Raw genomic sequence first — 25,581 nt, 5'->3', positions numbered from 1 at the left:
ATAAAGACTAAAGATGCTATTGAGCGGAGGATAAATTAAGGAATAATCTACTATCAAACAGAATAAGAAAAGCATAAGCAAGCAGAAAATGCAATAATCCCTCATTAGAACTCCCTTAACCTTTTCTGCAGCTCACATGCCCTCCCTGCATCCACAAGGACCTCCAGCATTGCCTAAGAAGCTGCTTGGAGTCTTCCTTTAAATTGGATTTTTCTTTTGTTTCTATCATATTGTCTTCCACTCCTACTGTCCACTCAGACACCCACGGAAAAGTTTTAAATTGAAAAGCCTTCTAGAGAAAGAGTTACTGTGAACTAAGTAATGCTTTGATTTCTAGAAAGCTTTTAATTTTAAGCACAAATGGAAATATGCATGTCATGATTGATGGTGTGCTGAGGCGTATTTGTTTATGACCTTCAAAAATAGGTTTCAAATGCCAAAAATAAAGTTTTTTAATATGCTACTTTTAGTGTACTACCTCACTGTGCTTGTATCGTTGGTTTGTCATTGTACAGATATTTATAGCCAGAAATCCACCTGTCTTGGTTAATATTCCAAATCAATTAAACTGTGGGAAAATCTCAGACTAAACCTTAGTGTTAAGCAGGAGAATATAATTTAATTTCAACTTTTATTTTAGATACATGTTTGTCACATGAGTATATTGCACCCGCATAGTGAACACAGTACCCAATAGGTTGTTTTTCAACCCACAGCCTCATCCTTCCCTACCCCATGTAGCAGTGTTTATTGTTCTCATGTTTATATCCGTATGTGCTCCATGGTTACCACCCACTTATAGTGACAGCATGCAGTATTTTGTTTTCTGTTCCTGTGTTAATTTGATTAGAATTATCATCTGCAGCTCCATCCATTTTGCTGCAAAGAGCATGATTCCATTCTTTTTTATAGCTGCATAGTATTCCCTAATGTATATGTACCATATTTTCTTTAATTCATCATTGACGGGCACGTAGGTTGATTCTACATCCTTGCAATTTGTGAATAGCATGGCAATCAGCGTAGGAGTGCATGCATCTTTTAGGTATAACAATCTAGGGAAAATAAAGTTTAAGACAATAAAACTTCGCTGTAAAACTGAAGGATTTTAAAATGCTCTAGTTGTTTAGTTAATGTAAATAATCAAACATAACTCAGGCCCAAGTTCCCTCATTTCATTCAACAGTGTACTTTTTATCTAAATTACCCTTTAACTGTCTCAGCTCCTCATTTGAAAATACTGCCATAGAGTTGAACTTAGAAAGTCAGTTTTCATAATGAGAAAATTCCTAAACTCCATTAAATATTTTCAAAGCCAAAGAAAGTCAGTCCTCTTTGAGAATAACAACTTAAAAAAAAAAATTTTACACCATTCAAATAGTAAAAGAATCATTTAATTTATAGACACATTAATGATATACCAACATAAAGAGATTCTCAGTCTTGGTTAAAACAAACAAGATAAAAATGAATCATTTGCATATTTTAAAAATTTATTTTATGAAAGCACTTGGGGATTATAGACAGTCTAAGCTCCAGTGTCCAAGTTTACATAAAACTTCACTTGGGGGAGTTTTTTATAGAGCTCCAATAGATGCCAAAACTTCTACATGGGCCCTATATTTATTAAGGCAAAACCCAAGTGATTTTCAAAAGAGTGAATTCAGGACTCTTGATCAATTAGATATTTCTGTTTTATAAGTCTGATCTTTAATTTTTTTTTAAAGGATGGAACATGGCAAAGTTCACGAGAAGGAGCAAACAGTATTTGAAGACCTCTTTGAAAAGTCTCCCCAGGAGCAGGACAGATAGGCGCCTGCTGTACCAGTCAGAGACACCTCCCTACTGTGATGTTAATAAGATGAAGGGTACCAGTACAAAAAGCCACAGTAATTATAGGGAGAGGTAAATACTTTTTTTATTATTCACAGACTGCCTCTCCATGCAGCCTGCACGTTAACGCAAGAGTTTTTGTTACACTAAATGTACATGTGAATTCAACATTTCTTTAGAATTTTGCCTTTCACCAATAGGTCAGAGAAGAGCCACAATAGGGACAAATCATTGCCAATCGTATAGGATATTAGAAGATGCCTATGTCTCCTAATTCTTTTGTTCTGTCTTTCAAGAAAGTTATTTGCCACCAATTTTTCAAATACCTGTCACAAATATTAATGCCAACTGGTTTCCAGAAACATGTGGATTAAGGGGATAACAGAATAACTAGATCATTTTATATACACCCAAGAGGGCACCCAAAAGTAAAATACATGATAGGGAAATAGAATACAGCCATGGAATTCCTGTAAAATGTCTTTAACATCTCATTGAGTCTCTTCTGCAGGAAAATGATGTCAAAAAAGAGACAGAAAACAACATTGGCTTTTAGCCAAGTGTGAAGTTCTGTATTTAGTAATCCTGAATTTTCACAATAATCATGCGATTATTTAGCTTAATGTGGTTTCCTGAATATATAACTGAAAAGAAAAAAATGGATTCTGATCCACTGAATCCAAGAATGTATGAAATTCTAAAACGAAGTTGTTGTGCAAAAGCTTGGCATGAGTCTATTTCCCTAAATGAATCAAGTGAGAAGCAGGGAGGTTGTCAGGAAGTAGAGATTTTCTTTTTTTTTCAAAAGGAGCTAGCATATATTTAAATCCCTAGTTGGTTTAACTAATTGGTGTGGAGTGAAGTAAATTAGCGGCCCTAATGCAGACAGTTCAGAGTCTGACAATATGGGAGCATGTAGGTTATGATCTTATCCTACGTAATAGTGACTATGCCCTAAACGCAGATTCTGGAAAGAAGATAAAATAAGCATGTGTCCCTGACCTTAAGGAGAATCATTTCTAGGACACTGTTTCAGCCTTTTGCATATATGATTCACTTAACATTTGCCTACTTTTCAGAACTTAAAAAACAGGATTATTTTTCTTCAATGATAAAGAAAGGTTGAACAATTGAGATGTAATCTGCTACAGATAATAAGTGAAAAGGGCTAAATATGCCATAGACACTCTCCCACAATTCTTTATGAATGTACCCTGTGATTTATAATTGCTTTAAAGAGTCAGGCTCAAGGGTGGGGGTGGTGTATAGCTAGGGAGAAGTGGTCAAAGGGAATGCCATTCTTGGGGCAAGTGTCTCATTTCACGATTATTGCATAAGCTCACCCAGATGACACAGATATATAGAATGTCCTTAGAATAGAAAATCCTGGAATTGGAAAGAAAACAGTGGTGACCAAATCCAATCCCTCCCCATAAGCAGAAAATGACCCTGAAACATCAAGGGTTTTACAGCACTCAATCCCTCCAGTGATGAAGAGCTATTCCGCCTTTGACAAGCCCAAATCATTTTTGGGCAGCTGTGACTATGAGACAGGGCTACCTTTTACACAATCGATATCTGCCTCCCTGTGGCTTCTCTCCATTGGTTTATTCCCTAGGCTTTCATCCAAATTGCTATGAAAATATTGAACAACACAGGGTCAGAGTCCTCCCCGCAGATATGCAAGGATCACCTGGTGAACACTCCTTGCTTAATCTCCTAAGGTTCCCCTAATTGTTCAATTCTTTGTGGGAAAGCACCTCCCTGAACCTAAGGATAGTATCTGTGTGCTGCCTATCAAATGCAGAAGAGGGATTTTACAACCTATCAAACTCAAAAGAGGGATTTGGCAAGACCCTTCTCAGTGATTTCACTTTGGCTGTGAGTTATTAGCACTTCTCTTTTAAGTACCAGCAGACAATCTTTTCTAGAATTTGGCTGGGGATAAAGGCAGGGTGCCAAAACTGATTTCATATACTTCTCAATGTAGTCCACAGCTAACCCTAGGCCTACAAAAAAAAAAAATTACATCTCAGCATCCTTATAAAACTATAATTATGCCATGGTTCCAGCATTTGAGACAAAAACACTGATTTGACACTCAGTGTGTCCACATGGGACAAAATCTCTTCTGAGAACATTTACATTTTTAGTGATATCTTACAACATCTTAAAATAACAACAACAACAAAAATCCTTTGGTGTGCAGGAGGACCAATGTTTTAAGATGGTGTGTTTTTAGATCTATTTCCATGGAATATGCATGTCAACCTCTGTTTTTTCTTCAAGCTCCTCCTTTGGCTTCAGTATCTCCATGCTTGCTTTTCCCTAAACTTCTCTGACTTTCCTTTGTTAGTCCCTTTTACTATATTCTCTTCCTACACTCATCTGTTATTGTTGGTGTTTTCCTTATTTTCTCTACATTATTTCCTTCAATAATATCTTCCCATGACTTTAGCAACTGCCAAAAAGTCAATAACTTCCCAAACCTGTATTTCCAGCCCTGACAGCTTCCGGGAGCCCACTCATGAGGAAAACCCCATACTCTGTCATCCCTGCCTTTGGATCATGCTACCTTCTTTATGAAAGGTCCCTTCCTCCCACCTTTCCTACTAGCATAATTTAACTCCCTCTCCATAGTGCAATGCAACATAAATGTCCATTCACATTTTTAATTGGCTAATACTTATCTCACTGCACGATACCTGCTATATGGATGCATATGGCTTATCCCTAAGCCATAAGCTCCTTGAGGACAAGAACTGCAGTATATCCACCTTTATATTTCTAGGACTTAGACTAATGCATGAATTATTCTAGGGGCTAAATGAAATATCAGTTGAATGAAATAGAATATGAAATGAGTTTCTCACTAAGCAGAAGCATTGAGGTGCCGGTGCTTGCAACTCAATCACTGAATACATAAAAAGCAAGTGCTTTTTCAGATGGGTATTTGGTGTGCATGCTTACAAAGCATGCATGGTTTATCCTCTCAATGGCCTGTGCTTAATGCTCCCTAGGTACCCTGGGGCTTGGTAATCTTTGAAAGCACTGCACCGAAGTTAAAAGCCTAGCAAGCATGCACAGATAATGGCATTTAAAACTAGAACTTCCCCTTCCTGTTAGAATAACCCAACTAGCACATTATCATAATAAAATAGAATATTTGTCAAAGTTCATATGATTTCTCAGTGAAATATTCTGCAAGCTATGAAATGTAGCCACCTCTAAATAAACATAGTAATGCACAGCATAGCATCCCAAAGTAAAACTGAAAATCAGTATCTTTTCAATGCAAATTAACATAGAGAATCTCATGTCCCACAGTACTTCCTGTGTCTTCTAAATTCCCATGATTAAATGTTCCAAGTGTTTGTTTAGAATGGTCTTGATGTTAGTCACAGTGTTACAGTGAGAACCATGATTTTTTTACAGAGAACTCCGGGATCTGAAGGAGCCACAGAGAGATGAGTGTTAGCAGGTGCAGGGACAAGATTTAAAGGTGGATGCTGAAATGATCAATGGAGCATTTTTTTTGTGTGTGAAAAAGAATGAATAGAAACATTTGTAATGAGATGAAGAGCACAAAAACAAAGGCAACCCATAGAATATCATGAGAGAATATATCCTTCCTGGGAAGTATCACGCACTAATGGGAAACACATTTAAGCGAAAAAGAATGGATAGGTTAGGAACCAAGAACAAATGAGCTTCAACCATGTGCTAGGCATGGGCTGGGTGCTGCACACCGTTTGACACTGGACATTAGAAGAAAGCTGATCTAATACCTATTTAGTCTCTATTTTTAAAATGAAAATATTTATTTTGAGATTAGCAGCTTCCTCTCTAATGAATCTTACGTATCCCGTATGAATACTTTGCAGCTATAAATGAAAGAAGCCAAATGAGTTTCTCTGCAATCACCCCATTTCCAACTCAGAGATTCTTGAAAATGATATCTGAATCACATCATTACTTGTCTTTTCTTTGAATAATGCATATTTGGATAATGGGCAAAGTAAATGTGCATAACAGGGCAGAGGATGAACAAGGTTACATGAGTATAAAACATACTCATTAAAGAAAAAAGTTTATCATGGAGGATCAGCAATATTGGATGGGACAGTAAAATGAATATGTACCTATATATAATTAGAGAAAGTATTTCTTTCATCTTTCTCCGTTCCCTGTGGCACTTAAGTGCACAAGAAATGTTCTTTGAAGTCAATGAGCACCGTCTACTGGATTTGGAGGACATGATGTTGGGAACAATCTAAATGGAGTTTCATTTTCTAAAGTACAGATGAATGTCTTAAGAATTAACAGTGTAGAACACGATAGGTAAAAATGAACAATGTGATAAAAACAAACTTGAACATGCTGCTCAATGGCCTTGAATTTCTAATAATTATGCTCTTTCTCTGAATCTCCTTAGGGCTCAGGCATAATTAAAATAGCAATTACTGACAACAGCAAGATTTTCTATCATAGATATATGAAATAACTAGCAGCAACATAAATGAGGATGAATGTAAAGATTATATTTAAAAGTTTCACATCATACTTCATAGAATGATAGCTTTTTTAAAAAAGTGTATCTCTGGGTATACAATTTGCAAGTGCATAAACACAGAACTTCCAATTTAAGAATGCCCCCAGGTAATGAGAATGAGTGCTGCTGTCATATGACATTGGCAAGCCTCTGAAATAGTGTAGCACTGGATTTCTTAACTTTATCTTGCCAGGGTTCAGTGATAAGAATGGAGGGAAATCCATACCGGGCCACTCTTACAACACAGCCCCCAGGGCACCATGCTCAACCCCTGGCACAGGGTGACATGTCTGATGTTGCTCTGCCAAATTCTCCCCCACCTCACACTTTTTCTCCTTCCGAAGAGTAGAGTTACGAATGTCTAAGATCAAAGTCACCATCATCGCCTGCTTCTAATCAAGAAATTTCATTGTTTTCTGGAACACAGATAGATCCCATTTCTCCCTCCAAAGGGACACATTTTCTAATCAGCTTGTCACTATTGAAAGCACCAGCATCCTTTACTCCACACATCTTTCCAGCTGAGTTGTATGCACAGGTCGATACCATTTCATGGATAGCATGAGACCAAGCCCATTTATGGATTTACAATAAACATTAAAGAATATTACCATGGCTACATACATGGGGAGAAAGTACAGACACTAAATGTCCAGCCGATTGCCATTTCCTTTTATAACAACTTGGTGGTCGTGCAAATTAGTATAACTCTTGAATGCCTTTAAAGGAGCAGATATGAGTTTAGTGGGAGTTGTGGCTCATTGACTTTAGCGGGAGAATATGACTCAAATCCTCTGAGTTTTATAAGGTGATGAGTTAGTTTAGGTTAAAGCAAACCTTGGAACATAATTTGATTGGTTTTTCCTCTATCAGTGATGGATGATGCTTGATAATCACTTTCTGCCTATTATATCAATAAATCAACTGCAATTCAATTTTAATCTGTAAATAAAGTTAAATCAGGGCTATGAGCAAATTACACACCTGCATTAGCTACTTAGAGGTGTCATTACTGTCTGTGGTTATTGAGCCGAATGTAGATATTTGAGCTTTTAAATTCTAGTTTTAAAGAAGCTGAGATAAATTTCTTGAATATTCTTACAAGAAACACCATACACTCTGAGAAATTTGTACCTGCCTGAAATTGCAAACATAAATTATACGATACCAGAACAAATAAGGATTTCTAGCTTCAAGCACCAAGTGATATTATCTTCAGATTGTCAGTAGGCATGCAGGGAACACAATATAGAATGAAGTTAAATGCTCCTCATGGAGAAGAAAAATGGGACAATAATTCCATCTCGGCTTAAGAAATTAAAGCTAGGAAAAATACCCAGTGTGTCAACCTACCATGTTGTGCTGTGCTCACAGCTGGACTCCATCATATGGGCAGTCTTACGGCACCTAGCACGTTATGAGTGCTCAATAAATATCACAGAATGATATTAACCAGTGCAAGGCACCACAGGCTCTAAATCTCTAACATAATGGGATGTGTCTATATGAATGTGAAGCACAGCAGGCTGGATGAAAGCAAATGTCAGCCCAGGAGATAGAAAGGAGACTGGCCAAGCCTCTGTGAGAATGGTGAGAGATAGAACCACCCAGAAACAACAGTGACCACTGCACTTAGTTCTGTTTGTGTGGACAGATCAATTCCTCAGCCTTTTGTGACTGAAATCAACTAAGAAAACCAGAGTGTAATTTTATGCCAGTCATGTTTGACTCACTGCACCTTTGTGACAAGGTACTGAGAGGTAAACATTCCAGAATGATAACTATTTTCCAGTTAATGGGGGCTATAGAAAGTCATGCATGCGGAGCCCTTTCCTCATTCCTCTCACTGCTGCGGCCACAGCCATGAGTATGCTCCGGCTTCAGAAGAGGCTCGCCTCTAGTGTCCTCCACTGGGGCAAGAAGAAGGTCTGGTTGGACCCCGATGAGATCAATGAAATCGCCAATGCCAACTCTCGTCAGTAGATCCGGAAGCTGATCAAAGATGGACTGATCATCTGGAAGCCTGTGACTGTCCATTCCCGGGCTCAATTCTGGAAAAACACCTTGGCCCACCAGAAGGGCAAGCACATGTGCATAGGTAAGCAAAAGCATACGGCCAAATGCCCAAATGCCAGGGCAGGTCACTTGGATAAGGAGAATGAGGATTCTGTGTCGGGTGCTCAGAAGATACCATGAATCTAAGAAAATTGATTGCCACATGTATCACAGCCTGTACCTGAAGATGAAGGGGAATGTGTTCAAAAACAAGCAGATTCTCATGGAATACATCCGCAAGCTGAAGGCAGGCAAGGCCTGCAAGAAGCTCCTGGCAGACCAGGCTGAGGCCCGCAGTTCCAAGACCAAGGAAGCATGCAAGTGCAGTGAAGAGCGCCTCCAGGCCAAGAAGTGGGAGATGATCAAGACTTTGTCCAAGGAGGAAGACACCAAGAAATAAAAGCTCCCCATTTGTCTGTAATACAGGCCTCCGTGATTACATAGATCAGCCACTAAAATAAAACAAGCCTTTATCTGCAAAAAAAAAAAAGTCATGCATGCATATTCTGAAAAGGAATATGTATGTAATTTTATCACATGAATAAAAGTTAAATCACCCATAATGCCTGTTAAAAACCTGAACTTAGCACAATTCTGCTCCAAATTAAACTTGAACAAGACTTCCTACAGATTTTAGGATATTAATCAGAACTTAAAAGATCTGGACAGGTATTGAACTTTGAAGATAAATGTGATTTTCTTATATCTTGTTTAACTTTTGTGTTGTCAAAACCACTTCCCTCTTTGAATTAATTGTTTAAGTTATCAGGCCTTAGACAGGTTTTGTTTGTTTCCTTGGTTATATTATAGGGAAGAGTTGAGGAAAATAGAGCTCACCAGGATACTGGGCACCGACGTAAAAACACTGAAAGTCTAATTCCACTAGTAAAGCAGCCAAGAAAACAAACACTCATTCATGTGCAGAGTTCACAACACAGGATAAGGGGAGCTTAAGCAAAGCAAGGAGTGGACTTAAAGGGGATTCACATTGTCTGCATCTGCTTTTATGACTTATGTGTTAATATAGGTTCAGTGGGTAAATCCTGAATGTATTTGTTGGAGATGTGTTTTTTATCTCAGAGTATGGGAAAAAAATAGTGGAAAGAAAAGAAATAATTATATATATGTACACACACATATATGCATATATTATGTATATATGCATATTATGCAGAGAGAGAACACAAACATCTCAGATTTAGTGATTAAATAAATTGGAAGGTTCAAGTGGCTCACTCTGCAACATACAGGACAGTGTATCTAAAATAGCTCTAGGTCAGGCATGGTGGCTCACAACTGTAATCCCAGCACTTTGGGAGGTTGAGGCAGGCAGATCACTTGAGCCAGGAGTTCAAGACTAGCCTGGGCAACATGGCTAAATGCTGTCTCTACAAAAAATTCGCCAGATATGGTGGCACACGCCTGTCAGCTACTTGGGAGGGTGAGGTGCGAAGATCACCTGAGCCTGAGAGGTCAAGGCTACAGTGGGCCATGATCATGCCATTGCACTCCAGCCTGGGTGACAGAGTGAGAACCTATTTAAAAAAAAAAAAAGATAGTTCCATCCATCTTACTTCACAGAAAGTCCTGGAGTTGCAGCCACTAAGTTCATATTCAGACTCCATTATAAGTATAGCCTTCTTTCCGAATCTAATCAAAATAGCCAAAGCACCAAAACAGCATTTTCAGGATAAAATTTGAAATAGTCTCATAAGAAGGACCCTAGAGCCATGCCTCCTGAATTGTCACATTCACTTAAGATTTGGTACTGTTTTAGTATCAAGTATATTCTGTTTTGCAGACTGGGATACTGTTGTATTAGTCTGTTCTCACAGTGCTATAAAGAAATAGCTGAGACTGGGTAATTTATTAAAAAAAGAGGTGTATTGGCTCGCAGTTCTGCAGGCTGTACAGGAAGCATGATGCTGGCATCTGCTCAACTTCTGAGGAGGCCTCAGAAAACTTACAATAATGGTAAAAGGTGAAGGCAGAGCAGGAACATCTTACATGGCCAGAATAGGAGGAAGAAAGAGAGGGAGAAGGCACTACACACTCTTAAACAACCAGATCACACCAGAACTCACTGTTGCAACAATAGCACTAAGAGGGATGGTATTGAACCATGAGAAACTGCCCCATGATCAAGCCACCTCCCACCAGACCCCACCTCCTGCAGTGATCCTGAGGATTACATTTCAACATGAGATTTGGGTGAGGACACAGATCCAAATCATATCACTGCTAGAAACCAAAGCTTTACTAAACCAATAGCAGGGCCTATCAAACTCTTTTACTTTTTCATTATTCAGTGGGAAAAAGGTGAAACCCACAGACAGTGGAATAACTCCACCATTCGCACTCGTTTCCCCAAACCATTCAGCAAATATATGATCCATGCATCAGAATCAGTCCCCAGCTCTGTTAGTGCCTCTCCCTCCACTCCCTGCAAATCTTAGCCACCAAACCCATCCCTCACAGTCCTGCCTCTCCACAATGATTCCAAGTGTTGGGTAAATGTACCATTCTTCAAAATAAAATGGGCCTTCCTCTTACTTATGGTAATTTTCAGTTAACGATCATGTTGATTTTGCCATAAAATTGCATAGTTTTAACTAATTTCCATAGTTTTAACTTTTAACATAATTTTGGAAAACTGATATTTAACAAATTCATTCCTATTTTGCTTATCTGGCATTCCTTACCCTGATGAGCAACTACAATTTATATTCAAAATCTCATATTCTCTTCCCTGAGAAAATTGCCATATAAAAATAATCAATATACAGTCTGCTTTCAGAGAAAAGAATATGATAATGCCCTCTGTTTCAGAACACAAGCCACCAATCTTTGTCAAGCATGGAACATTAACAAAAGTAGAAATGTGGAATATTGGCTAGCACAACCTGAGAAAGACTCCTAATTTCTCTTTACCATTAGAGAAGTAGACTCTAACCTTATCCCCTGCAAATGATAATGAGTAGGGGATATTGAAATCTTGGACACCTGTTGGCCAGATGTTTCACCACCACTAGAAATAATGATTTCTTGCTAAAAGCCAAGCTGATAGATATTTACTTCCATTGTTTATTGTAAGGAAAAATAAATAAGAGTAATAAATAAGAGTAATTCTTATAATAAAAAATGGAAGTAAATTATATACTCAGTAAAGGTACAACATGTTATTTCCAGAGTTATGGAATTTAAATGGAAGAGCATTTGTCTAAAGAGCATCTTGTCTACTATAATATGCCTGAGGAGTAGTGGTTCATCCTGTCTATGGTAGGAAAATACTTCCCAGAAGTCAATGATACCACGGTACAGCCTTAATCACTAGAAGTACTTTTCTCTTACCAAAATGTTAATGGTAGTTACCCCTATGGAAGTGGGATGAGGTAAGGGAAGTAGGGCTTTCACTTTTACATTAATTGGATTTTCCATAATGTATTAGTCTGTTTTCACACTGCTATAAAGAATTGCCTGGGACTGGGTAATTTATAAACAAAAGAGGTTTAATTGACTCATAGTTCCACATGGCTGGGCAGGCCTCTGGAAACTTGCAATCATGGTGGAATGCAAAGGGGATGCAGGCACCTTCTTTACAAGATGGCAGAAGAGAGAGCCAGGGAGGAATTGCCAAATACTTTTAAACCACCAGATCTTGTGAGAACTCACTCACTATCACAAGAAAAGCATGGTAGAAACTGCCCCCATGATCCATCACCTCCCACCATGTCCCTCCCTCAACACGTGGAGATTACTATTGGAGATGACATTTGGATGGGGACACAGAGCCAAACCATATCACTTAATAACAGTATTTTAGTTTATAACTCAAATAAGTACATAACAAGTGATTTGAAATCTGATTTCATTTACTTTCCTTGTTTTACCTAATAAGGGGCCCAAGGGGCACAGATGAAACTCTTTCCACTTCATTGCTTGAAGACAGAGATCAGGATACCCTCCGTCTTTGTTTCTTTATAACGAACAGTCTCAGTTCCTCCACAAGACATTTTGCTGGGTACTGTTGGGAGAAAATTCTTCATGGATCTCCCACATTTGTGCACACCTTACAAGCACAGACACCAACTGCCTTTCTTCCTGACAAATTTTTTCAACAATGTTTGTGTAATGAAGAGTCTTAGAAGACAGAAATAATGTCTCCCTCTAGAACAAAAGAGGCAGACATCCTTATTACCCGTTATAATAGATTTGGTTTTCCTAAGCTTAGGGTTCCCCTCCAGCAAAGCAACCTACTGTATGTGCAGATGTCATCTGGCCCCCTTTGTATTGCCCTATAGGTATTGAGGCTTGGGGGACAGATGCCAGAAGGTCTGTAATTCTGGGCACTACTATTACTATGAATAATAAAGTCTTTTGCCTCTGACCCAAGAGTTTCCTGCATTCTTCCAACATCTATGAAACTGCATCAGTCTAACTAATTAAAATCTCAAGACCTTTCACAGGTTTTTACACATACTTTAGAGTTGAGTTGAAAATACGTTCTTGTTCTTGAGGAGATTATAATCTAAAAATGTCAAACTTGTAAATTTTTGAAATACATATAATTGGATAAGCTTAAAAGTGTATTTGAATATTTTCAAAAATAAAATATAAAGAAGAAGCAGAGTTATAATGGTCATAAAGTCTACTCAACAAAGAGTAAAACAAAGTCATCAGATACATTAAGGATAAGGGAACGTCCTATGATCATGAAAGGTGTTTTTCTTTCAGTTGTATAAACAAACTTGAAGGGTTTTAGAGATGGCAGTGACATTTTACCCCCATAACCTGTAACTCAAAAGTTCCCGATATAGTTTGGATATTTGTCCCTACCCAAATCTCATGTTGAATTATAATCCCCAATGCTAGAGGTGGGGCCTGGTCAGAGGTGTTTGGATCATGGGGGTGGATCCCTCATGGCTTAGTACTGTCTCCATGATAGTGAGTTCTCATGAGATCTGGTGATTTAAATGCATGTGGCACCTCCTTCCCCACTTTCTCCTACTCCTGCCATGTGAGACACCTGCTCCCTTTCATCTTCCAACATGATTATAAACTTCCTGAGCCCCACCCCCCACAGGAAGCCAAGCAAATGCCATCACCATGCTTAGTATAAAGCCTGCAGAACCACGAGCCAAATAAATCTCCTTTCGTTTTAAATTACCCAGTTTCAGGCATTTCTTAGTAGCCATGCAAGAATGGTCTAATACAGCTCCTAAACAGTTTGCCTTTTATGTTCATCTATGGGGTATTGATGAGTCCTATCATAAAAAGGTTTTCCTCACCTGCTGAATCCCCTGGGTCTACCAGAGTCTATTTTTATCGCTCCCTCCTGAAGCCATGCCCTGGGCTCAATATGTTGAGGTGCTGATACGGCAACAGCTGATTTCAAAGACTTGGAAAACTTCAATTCAATCAGCTTTACCACTGCTGAGACATTTGCCTTCTTCAGCCAGCACTTGCGGAACTCAGATTTCTTAAACTAATTGAGCACTTAATATACAGCTATAAATTAATCACATTGAAATGGTGCTAATTATTTCATTAGCTCCCAACCAATCCAATCTAAATAATCACTTATTAGGACTCAACTGCTAAATTTCTTTAAGTATTGATTAAAATGTGCTATAAATTACATATGCAGATAACATTTCTGTGTAATTTTCTAGAAATCTATGTATATAACGAAGGAGTGTGTATGTTTCCGATCAGTTTTCTTTTCTTTTTTTTTTTTTTTTTTTTTTCCTGCAGCATATACAGCGGTAACTGCAATCCATAGCCACATGAATAAAGTAAGGTCAGAACAAATTTTCATCCCACCAGTCCCAAGGCAGACTGATGAGCAGAAAAGCTCTTTGCTCTCCCTTTTCCCCCTCCCTGCCACCCCGAACATCTTGACTGGCAGGCTGGTAGATAATCCTGTTCAGAGCTAATGTGTAGTAACAGGATTGAGGGAAACTGACTTAAGAGGCTTGCATCTGGGCCAGGACACATCGTATCGATGCCATATTTAAAGATGTTCCTTCTGTTCACCTCTGTGAAGATAAATGTCTGAACATTGAGCTTAAAAGCAAAAAGGGAGAGAGACACTCAGAGATGGGTGATGAATTGTCAAACTGTGGAAAAGAGCTTTCACCAAAGAAGCATGTTTGCTTTGTACAGGGCGGGGAGTAAAGAAGAAATGGAGAAAATAATTAAAATGCTCTTCCTTCTCTAAGCTCTGTTAGCTGGAAACGAAATTCTTAATAGGTATAGAGGAAGCTCAGCTATTTTAACTCATGAAGAGGAGCCCTCTTGAGCAACAAGAATAGTAGAATTCCGCCTCCTGTCCCCAATAAAATAGGCCAAAGGCCTGGCTGTGCAATTCATTTGGCAATTCATCAGCACTATCCCATGTAAAAGCATCTATAATCATAAAATGCTATTGCAATCTTTTATCAGCATTTAACCTGATAGTCACTCTTTTCTCAAGCTGGAGTATAAGAATCTTATGAGTACGGAACTGTCTAATGCATCTTTGTTTTCTTTCTCTGCAAGGCTTAGCTCTGTCTTTTCATTAGGACAATTTCAACTAGTAAATGTTCATGTGATTTGCTAATGATGTTTGAGAGTTTAGATAGTAGCCTAATGGTGGAATTCAAGCTTTTAAGCATGGGAATTTAAAGGTGAAGATATGCCCTTCTCTTAAAAGCCTAAAAGCCATCAATTATCCATTTAGTTTGCCCAAGCACAATTTTGGAGCCTAAAGAGACAGACAACAACAGGTGACCTAAGACTCTGGAAGTGAACGTGAAGGGACACCAACATCAATACCCCATAGTTTCCAAGAGGTCTGGATTCTGACAATATACCGTTCCACTCTACTGAGTTGCAATGAAATGTGTGTGTGTATGTGTGTTATCAGAAAATCAGTGTAACACTAATCTTATGGTATGACTCTGCAATAAGCTGAACTACCATATTGTCAGAGTACCTATGAACTTCTTGTATTGTCTCTGGATAAAGCTACGTGACTTGTTTTGCAGTTCTCTCAGTATCTGTATTTGCTCTCCACTTTGGTGACTTTTTTTCAAAGATCTACCACTCTGCACTTTATTTTAGGCACTGCATTTAAAAGTATGTATCAAAGGGCAACATGCCAATGCTGCCAATGACATCAGACAACTTACAGCATAATTATATTTTTCCACAGCTGAAAAGTTGATCATACTGTAAGCTTCATGAAAGCAGGCACTATATGTTTTCTTCCTTCTTGAGAAGGAAGCACCTAGAATTGTATCTGACATACAAAAGACTCTATAAATATATACATAAATGAATGAAAGAGTAATACCAATTCTATTGTATTTGTTACTTTAAAAGCCTTCTATTAGTCTATTTTGCCAGATAGATTTTGCTATACCTAAATTGTCTTGAGAGTGTCTCTATGTAAGGAGTTTCTTTTCTGGAATTCCTCCAAAACATGAACCCTCTGATTCTGACAACTTCAAATATCTTTAATGATTTCTTTAAAGAGCAATAAAATGACCAGCTACTAAAAAGGAGATAACTGTACCAACTCTTTTTGTGAATAGACTTAGCAAGCATTTAAGGAGCCTTAACATCAATCTTCCACAGCTAGATTTATAACACATTCATTCTATGAATCCCTTTGACTTGGATCCTAAAGCCCCTAGGCACAATTTTGCAGGGAATTCCTATGACACGCATACATTAAACTGAGAAGCAGGAGATACAATTCTCCTAGAGGCTGGTATTCACCTACTTTGATTATTCTGCACAGTAAGACAGGTTAGGTTTGTCAGGTCATTATCTGATGGATATTGCCAACGATAGGAAAAAAAAAACAGGGCAAGGGGGCCTTAACATTAAATAAACTGAAACACATCCAAGCCATGGAAATATTTTATTAAACTAACAGTAAAAACTAGAGTTAGTGTCTTCAGCATTCATTCCAGCCTAACCACTGAATATTCATTTGTGCCTTTTTTGGGACATTTAATGAATCTATGCTTTATGAAGAAAATAACATGGTAAAATGAGCTACTAGACTTTTCATTTTGCCTTTGAGATTGGCAGAGTTATTTTTTAAGGTCCTCAGGTCTCCCTGAATAGGTAACAATTTTTAAAAGACTTGAGTGCATGAGCCAAATGTGACCTTGAATAAACTCCTGTCACAGTTCGTCTTTTAATAATACACAAATCAAATATCTTTACACCTGTACAATTTTTTAAACATTGTTTTGATATATACCCCTTGACATGCATATTTGCAAGCCCTTCAGCACTCCCTCCAAAAACGCTTTACAATTAAATGTAATTGTAAATGAAATCAAAGGGTCATAGAAGTCTATGGTTGGTAGATACCATGTAATCATCTTGCTAATCGTCCCTTCCACTGGATGTGTCATTATATAGTAACCCTGACAAATTCTGCTTTAGTTTCTCCACATATGGGGAACTCAGTAGCTAGCAAGATACACTTCATTACATAAGCAGCAGTAGATATGAAACGATTATTTCCCATTAAAATAACTTCCACTTCTGCATCATTCCATGCAGTTTGCACTGCATTTTCACAAACATCATCCCATTCTAGCCCCATGACACTATGGTCAAGTAGGAATCATTAATTCTAATTTCCAGGTAAGAAAATTGAAGCTCAAAAATATATAAATACAAAATTCTAATAAAATGGTCTTTTCACATTTCAACCTATGTAATAAAACCAAGTATAGATCTGATAAATATATGCCCTTGGGATCTGTCTTCATTTGCTCCAAAATGCATCCCTGGCTTGAGGCAAATATTGCTTATTTAGATCTTGATAAGGCTATAGAAGTAGCACCTTCTTCTGCTTAGAGAGATCGGAGGTATAATTGTTACCACTGGAATAAGCTGGTGCTAGAACAGCTGTTCCCACAGAAACCAAGATGGTTTGGCATATTAAAGATCCATAAAGAACATATTAATGACATATCATGTCTTCACAACTAAAGATACTACATGTAAAACACTAAGCTGAGTAATGGAAAATGCCCTTTTGAGAGGATTTTTTTCAATAATTTATAAAGCAACAGGCAATAAATGGTAACTCAAGTGAAATCATCATCTTAAAGTAAACTTGAAAGAGTAGATTCTATATTTTATAGTATTTTCCATCATCATAGGCATTCTTGAATGTGTAAGTACTGTTCTACCATTCAGCCAGGAGCTACATGTAAGGAGTCCAGTCACAAGCTAACTGATTTTCCATCTTAGGATACAAAAGAAGTCACTTCTTCAATTAGAGTACAATGACACTAATGAATGCACTCTGGTTGTTCCCTTTCTTACAAGACTTTCTTATCTGGCAGCTCCAGTGATGTGATGAGAAGGCGATTTGCAAGTCTGATTTGGAAGTTTTTTTGATCACAAGAGACTAGGGAGTATAAAGTCTCTGCTTACAGTCTTAGGGACATTACAGAAAATTAGCTCTGGTAATGTATTGAAATTATTCAAATAGAAATAGACTCTTAACTTTGTGATCCTTCCTTCTTAACTTGCACAAGGACTGTGATGTAAATGAGAACTCTTATGGTTATTCTTTAGAGACTTCTGTTTAGTAACTGAATCTCTTTGAATTTTGCATTATACAGCTCTCTCTGGTCAGTGGGCGGGAATAGAAATAGAGATATTTTCAGGGCTTCAAATATTCTATTCATTTCCTTGATGAATTTGAATCAACAGTTCTAAACAAGTTTTAATAATCAATTGGCAAGATTTGTATGCAGAAAAGCTAACTGCTTTACTTTATCATTTTGTACATATACATGACACCATCCATCATATTGCTCTCCCATATTATCTGAACATCTTGAAAGTAAAATAAATACTCATATTATTACAAGAAGTGTTATTTCTGGTCTACATACACTAGAAGATAGAAAATCCTAGATAAATGCTGTATTAAGCAAACTACAGCACTAAAGTATTATTCATGGAACCAAGCATAATGATAAAAGCAATCTACTGATAATATCATGGGTAAGTAAATGTGGAAACAGTCAGAAAAATATTTCTTTGCTTTATGGTGCAAAAAAACAATATATTCAGCCTATTGGTCCCTGAAAGACAGATGCATATAATGTAGCCCGTTCCACTATAGAGCACATTCTATTAGACCAGTGGTAAGGCTGAACTTCATCAGTTTTTGGAGGGGCCACCTCAACTCCCCTTCCATCTGGGTGATTGAGAGCACTGCCAGATGGAGATTGGCCAGGTGCACTGAAGGAGAATAAGATGTCAGAAAGGCAAAAGGTAATTTGTTTTCTCCTCTGGGGTAACCTAGATATGTTCTTTTTCTCCAAACTGTTAAGTTTCAAGAAAATATGCCTACGCCAAGTTTTGAATTATTAGCAAGCTTAACATCCATGTGCCACCTAATGCAGATGCATTTGGAGGTAGGCGAAGATCAATTTTCTGTTCCTAATTTTTAATTGAGTCTAATGACCAGCAATGACCTAGGAGGCCTTCAGCCTTGGGAGAAAAAGCATTAAGCAGTTCTGGGGAATGACATACTTCTCCTTGCATGAAGACTTTTTATTTCAGACTCTGTCCCTGAATCTGCCAACATGACAATGCTCTTCAATAATAAAAAGACGTGTTCTGAGCTTTTGCAAAGATGACATCTGCTTGAGTGACAGCCTATTCCCGCACGCTGGTTCCTCAGCTCTAGTTACACAGCAATCTGTCAGCCACTTAGATGACATGCATTCTTTAAACCATTAAAGAGTTAACATACATTACTTTTTTTAATCTGGTAAAATAAATGTCTGGCCATAATTCTTGGGGTGGCAAAATTGCTCTCCAAAATAAATAACACTATTGAAAGGTTAATTACTTGATTAATGTGTATTTTCCTGCAACACTTGCTCTTCATTTAGACAGACTGAAGAATCTCCCTCTATATCTTATTTTAAATCTTTTCCTTTACTTTACTTTCTCTGTTTGTCCAAAGAGATAATTTCTGATGGGTCTTCAACACATAAATCAAAACATTATTCTACTTTTTTGTTGTTACTGTTGTTGTTTAAAAGATCTGCTTTCATTATTGACATGCAGGTAACTTGATTGAAAGTGGATGAGCCATTTTTCACTCCCCTCCACGTGGGTAGAGCTGGGAATTATTTCTCATCATTAAGTAAAAAACATTTTACTTTTGGTTGGCATGAAAATGACGTAAGTGCTCTCCTTCACTTTCTGAGGCATCTGGAAAGTGAAAACCTTTCAGCACAAGACATAAAGTCAATCTTTTACACTCCCATTAATGTTAAAGGTGACCATGTGGGCAAATTCATATACATACAAATATGGTTTATTCAGAATCCAATTAGCAATCAGCATTGTGTTGCTTTTCCAGAGCAACTATAAAAACATAAAATAATGTCAGAAACTCAGCTTATATGTTTGGAAAGAACTGTGGCATTAAGGACAAGAATATTCTATTTATTCCATCTGAAGACCTTCCACAAGATCAGTGGTAACCCTACAGACAGACTCAAGAGTGACTGTACTGTGGTCAACAGAACTTTTAGGTAAAATTGGTCTTTTGCCCTCCTCTGCCTCTGAAATTTCCAAAACTTCCTGAGGAGGTAGAAAACACATATGCAGGTATGAACAATCAAAGAAAACTTGCACTTTGTGGATTGTATTTCCATAAGAAAATACGCTCTATGTCACTATGCACAGGATGGATCTGCCAACTAACTCTGGCAGATGGAATGAACTATGGTGGACTGGGGAGAGGGAAAAAAGTGGAAGGAGAAAAAGTGGGAGAAAGTAAAATCAGCAGGAGTGTACTGGATGTATTTCCAAAGGAATCAACAGAATGTGATCACTCATGATTCTGTTTTTCTAAAACATGTACAAAGCTTCTTCTCTTGATCTAATAAACCCAGTGAGAACACATATTTTTATTTTCCTACAAATTTGATTTCCTTTATTCTTCAAAAATAAATAAAATATGTATGTCTAAATCAATTGTAGTAAATTAGGGAGGAAGACCTACCAGAAACAGAAGACACTCAGAAGCATCTTTCATAGATAAATATAGAGAAAAAGGGGACAATATATTAACAGGTATTTTAGAAATAGCTATTGGAAGAAACTTTTACATTCAATGCATTCACAAAATTTGCAGTTATGCTTCCTACATTTTGGGGAATAAAGTGTAAGATTCCATAGGCAAATAAAAAGTATCACTCTGGTTTCGTATGGGGTGGTGTGTTGAGGGGACTTGCTGGGGTATAGTTATCTGGATCTCCCAACAGGTCCGGTGAAAACAGAATTAATGTAAGTGCTAGTAGGAAAAGTAGGATTAGGAAAGAGGAAGACAGAAATAAAACCAAAAGAAAAAGCCCACTGATCCTGCTGTATTTGTTTTCTACTGTTGTGTAACAAAGTACTATAAACTCTGCAATTTAAAACAACACAGATTTATCATCTCATAGTCTCTGTGGTTCAGAAATCTGGGCACAACTCACTAGTTCCTCTGCTCAAGGCTGCAATCAAGGTGTCAGCCACCCGCATTCTCATCTTGAACTCAGGTTCCTCTTCTAACTGCCTATGATTGTTGGCAGAATTCAGAATTCAGCTCCTTGCAGCTATAGGACTGAGGTCCTCAGCTTTTAGAGACCACCCATGTTTTCCTGCTATGTGATGCTCTGCATGGGCAATTTATATCATAGCAGCTTGTTTCTTTGAGGTTATCGGAAGAGTCTCTCTAGTGCATGCTAACAAGACAGAGCCGTATATGCATGTGGGTAGGTAGACAGACAGACAAACTGACCTAATTATGGGAGTAACATCCCATCATCTTTGCCATATTCTATTGGTTAAAACCAAGTCATAGGTCCCACCCACATTCAAGAGGAGGGAATAATACAGGCTATGTCCATGGAGTTATCCTAAAAGCTATCTGACACAGCTATGAAAAGAATTCCCCACAGCTCATAATACAGAGAGCATTCCTTACGTATCCAAGGAGCCTTTTCTTGGCATGCAACCTCCTATTTAAATGCCAAATCAGTCCTGCAAAAATATTTATTTCTGGTTCTGATCATTGCTCAAAAACAAAATGACAAATATCCTAGTGTTCAATGGAATGTAGTTGTTCATCAGTGTGTAACATTATGAAACAATGGTGTGAACCTAGTTGATGACTATGTTTCAAATTATGGCTTGGTTGATATTCTAAGATGTCTTCAAAATGCCTCCCTAATGTTTTATTTCTCTGATAGGAATGGCTTATCATGTGAAGACAACTGTAAACATGCAATGAAATGGCCTTATGAGAAAGTTAACGTCTCTATCCAGCACCAGGATGGTAAAGGCTAGAACCCAATGGTGTGTTTGAACAGGTCGTTAAGGAGACAGGAATGTCCATGCCTCTGTTTTAATGCTGACACAGACTCCTCTAATATATGCTGCTTTCAAGAAAAAAACAGTGTTGACATCTTATCCAACTCACTAAAACTATTATGCAAAAATGAAATTGGTTAATGCAGGGAATTTTTACATGCATATTTTCCATAAGCATTTATTTAACTTAAAAGCAAATAAAGGTATATTTTTGCTATTATTTTGACGTCAGCCCAAAAAAATACTGGATGTATTTATTACTACTGATGGGATTTCCCTGTTGTCTTTCATAGCATACCATCTATGACGTCTAGTTTTGTTTTCTTTAAAGTGGAGAAAGAACACACTAACAAAGTACAGGTTTTTAAAGTAAACTTTCCAGATTTAAATATTTATACATCTATTTGAACAGCAATTGTTAGCAACTCATATCTACCGAATCTTTCAAACGCATTTTTCAAAATGATCAACTCCCTTCCATTCTATACTTATATTTTATGAGTAAAATGCAATTAACTTGCAAAACCACCATAACCAGTTCAAATAACATTAACAGGTTTAGCACCAAGCCCAGCTAACTTTTGATAATGGTCTTACCCTTAAATAGAGCAGTCTACTAGGCATAGCGCTCGAGTGCTTTGGGCAATAGCATGCTCCAAGAAGGAATGAAGAGTGTCATTTAATCCAGTAGATTGGTCAAGGGAAAGTCATTTAAAAGAGCTTCTGCTCTTCAAAGATACAATCAACATGCACACATTAAATATTTGTTGAACTTCTACTATGTGCTAAATCATGGGAATAAGTGTCTGCTATTCCTCAGAGGAAAAAAAATGATTGTTGCCCTTGAAGATTCCAATACAATTACTTTGAAAGATACCATTGCATTTATGTGTTTATAGCATACAAGGGGTTGCTATCTGTTTTAACCCTAAAAAGCTTTTGATGTTAGCCTGGATTCTGGCAGGTGCTGAAGAATGGTGAGAAATTCACTGAGGTCTTAAGGTTATTGCTTGATGATTTATGACTCATCAGTCCTTAGTTGAAAGTGCCCTGTCAAATTCATTTTTTAACACCAACAAATATGAGGTTGAATTGTAAAATAGGTTCCATTTAATCCAATTTATTTTATGTAGCTGTGCTCAAGGATGCATGAAGGGGCCTCTGCTACATAAGAAATTCTTTCAAAGAGTATGAGAGATGAAAATTTACCCAAGAAAAACCACAGGGGTATATTCCACTCTCCTCTCCTGCACCCTGTATTTAATCAGTCACCAAATCACGCCACTCAAAACTGTCCATCCTCCCCACTAATTTATGTCCCTGCTTCCTCCCACCACAATTTTCCATGTCACTGCTTTAGTACAATCCTAATCTCCCCAAAAATTCCCTATCCTCTTCCTGACCCCAATCTTCTACCTCCAGCCCACACCATAGAGCTTCCAAAGTTCACAAATCTGTTATGACTCTCATTTTTAGAGACTACTATGGCTTTCCATATTCAAAGAATAGTGGATAAGCTTCTCTAAATGGGATATGGATTTACCATATTTTACCAGCAACATTTATAATTGTTTCCACCCATGTGGTCTAATTGCAGCTTCATAAATCCATCCCCATTTTTCTGCAAGAATAAAAACTTTTTAAAATCATTTTGTATCATTGCAATTCTGTTCTGTGTTTTGGAAGCACCCCTTTTCCTTAAATTTTTGGCAAACTTCCATGCATCCTTCAAGACCGACTCTTTACACTCTTACCCAAATCTTCCAAGACCAACTCTTTACACTCTTACTCAAATCTTCCATGCAGAGTTTGGCTACAAAATTTTAGGCAGCTTTCTTTCATAGCACCAATTCTATTGCACAAGTATTTACTGAATCTCAAACATTGGGTTGGGTTCTAGGGACACAGAGGTAAACAAAAACATTGTAGTGTACTATTATTTTTGTTTATTGATTTATTGTATCTGTTATGTTTTAAACCCTGGGACAGCAGGAACCATATCTTACTCATTTTTATATCAATCGCAACTATTTAATGCAAGGCACCCATACCAGGCACTGTACTTATGTTTATTGAATGAGTGACTGCACATTAATAGCATTAAATATAATGATAACATAGTTTTTGGTTTTTATTAAAATGTTTCCCATGAACTGTCTGCAGGATTTTAGGAAATACATGGGGGCGGTATTCTGAAGTGAATAGCCTTGTGGCCCTTTGAGCTTTTGATTGCAAAAACATTTCTCTGTGCTTATTGAATTAAATATGCCCGCATTAGTTTAAAAATCCAAATGGATAAATATGTCTGCATGCTATTCCCATGACGTGTGGAAGTGCGGAAACTGTAGAAATCAATCCACCATTTGGTATCATATACATATAGTAAATAATCAGATTGACGTAGATTTTCAATGAATTGGCTATTTCTTGTTTAGGCAGTAGTTTTAGAATCATATTTATGCTTTGAAATCATCTATTCTAATTGGGTTAGAAGGTAGATTATTAGTTCCATATCTTAATAGAAATGTAAAACTTTTCATATTAATTTCAACTCAGCAACACACGTAATTTCTTTACTGCTTATACATCATATACCACATTTACGATATGTACTATAGTGATAGTGTAATTGACATGCAGTTAGAACATTTTCCCTTTTAGTCAATTGAGGTTTACATCAAAGCTTTTAAAGATAATTGAGAATCATAACTTTCTGTTCATTCAATTTCTTGAAAATCTTATCTACCTTTGATTATCTGGCAAACCTCTAATGATAGCTGTTAATTTAATTGTATGTATCAATACCTTGCCATAAGTGTAACCAGAAGTTTTAAGACAATCCTTTATCTTGCAAAAAAGTAAAGATGAGAAAGGGAAAGAGCCAATATTCCTAAATTAATCCATTATAAAAATGAATTTTCTGTTATTTCTGGATATTTTGGCAGAAAACTTCAGTGAAACACTAGTTGTGGACATTAAGATGTTTTATTCACTTGGAAATATACGGTTACCAAGACCAACTCTGATCAAAATGTGCAATTCTTCAGAATGCATTGCTGAAATAATTTGCTATGTGTTTGGTTTACTCACTGAAATCCCTGAAGATATTTGGACCTTTTGATCATTAGAGGCTGTTATTGCTATAAATTTTCCACTACTAATTTCAAACATTTGAATCAGTGTCACATGGACACTTTCAAAAGCAGGATGATAAAATCTAAGATTTTTGGGGGAGCAATATAAGTAATTTGGGAGTCCAAATAGTGTATCATAATAGCTATTTGGTAACAGAGGACAACGTGATCTTTCTAAAAAGAACTATTACATGCCACTAATTTTATGTGGGTATGAACTGTCCAGTTATCTAGAAATTAAAATGTATAAAATTATGCTCATTGAAAATTGAGAACCAATGTGTTAACAGTACTAATTGGAAGTTAATAGTCCTAATTGGAAAGCATGGATTGCTCTAGAACAATGAGCAACACACATTGGAGGAGCATAGAAGAGACTATACACATGAAGGAAGGATGGAGAGAAGTTGATGGTCCCCACAACAGACTCCCTGGTTAGCTGCATCCAACACCTATCCCAACCTGTCCCTTGGTAGACATGCAAATAACTGTAGTATAATTTTTTTAATGACTAAATGAAGGATAGCACAAATAAGAGAGAAAGTGGCTGTAGATCCTTGAGAAGGAAACAATATTGGCATATTTTTAAAAATTGCTTTAAAA

General features: G+C 37.2%; 1 pseudogene; it reads left to right on the top strand.

Annotated features, from left to right (window-relative positions):
- The first annotated feature begins 8,237 nt into the window (after positions 1-8,237).
- On the top strand, positions 8,238-8,840 carry LOC471577 (large ribosomal subunit protein eL19-like; annotated as a pseudogene).
- Positions 8,841-25,581: the final 16,741 nt, after the last annotated feature.

Source organism: Pan troglodytes, chromosome 4 (assembly GCF_028858775.2).
Source record: "Pan troglodytes isolate AG18354 chromosome 4, NHGRI_mPanTro3-v2.0_pri, whole genome shotgun sequence".
Taxonomy (NCBI): domain Eukaryota; kingdom Metazoa; phylum Chordata; class Mammalia; order Primates; family Hominidae; genus Pan; species Pan troglodytes.
The sequence above is the reverse complement of the archived record's forward strand: the minus strand, read 5'-3'. Positions and strand labels throughout refer to the sequence as shown.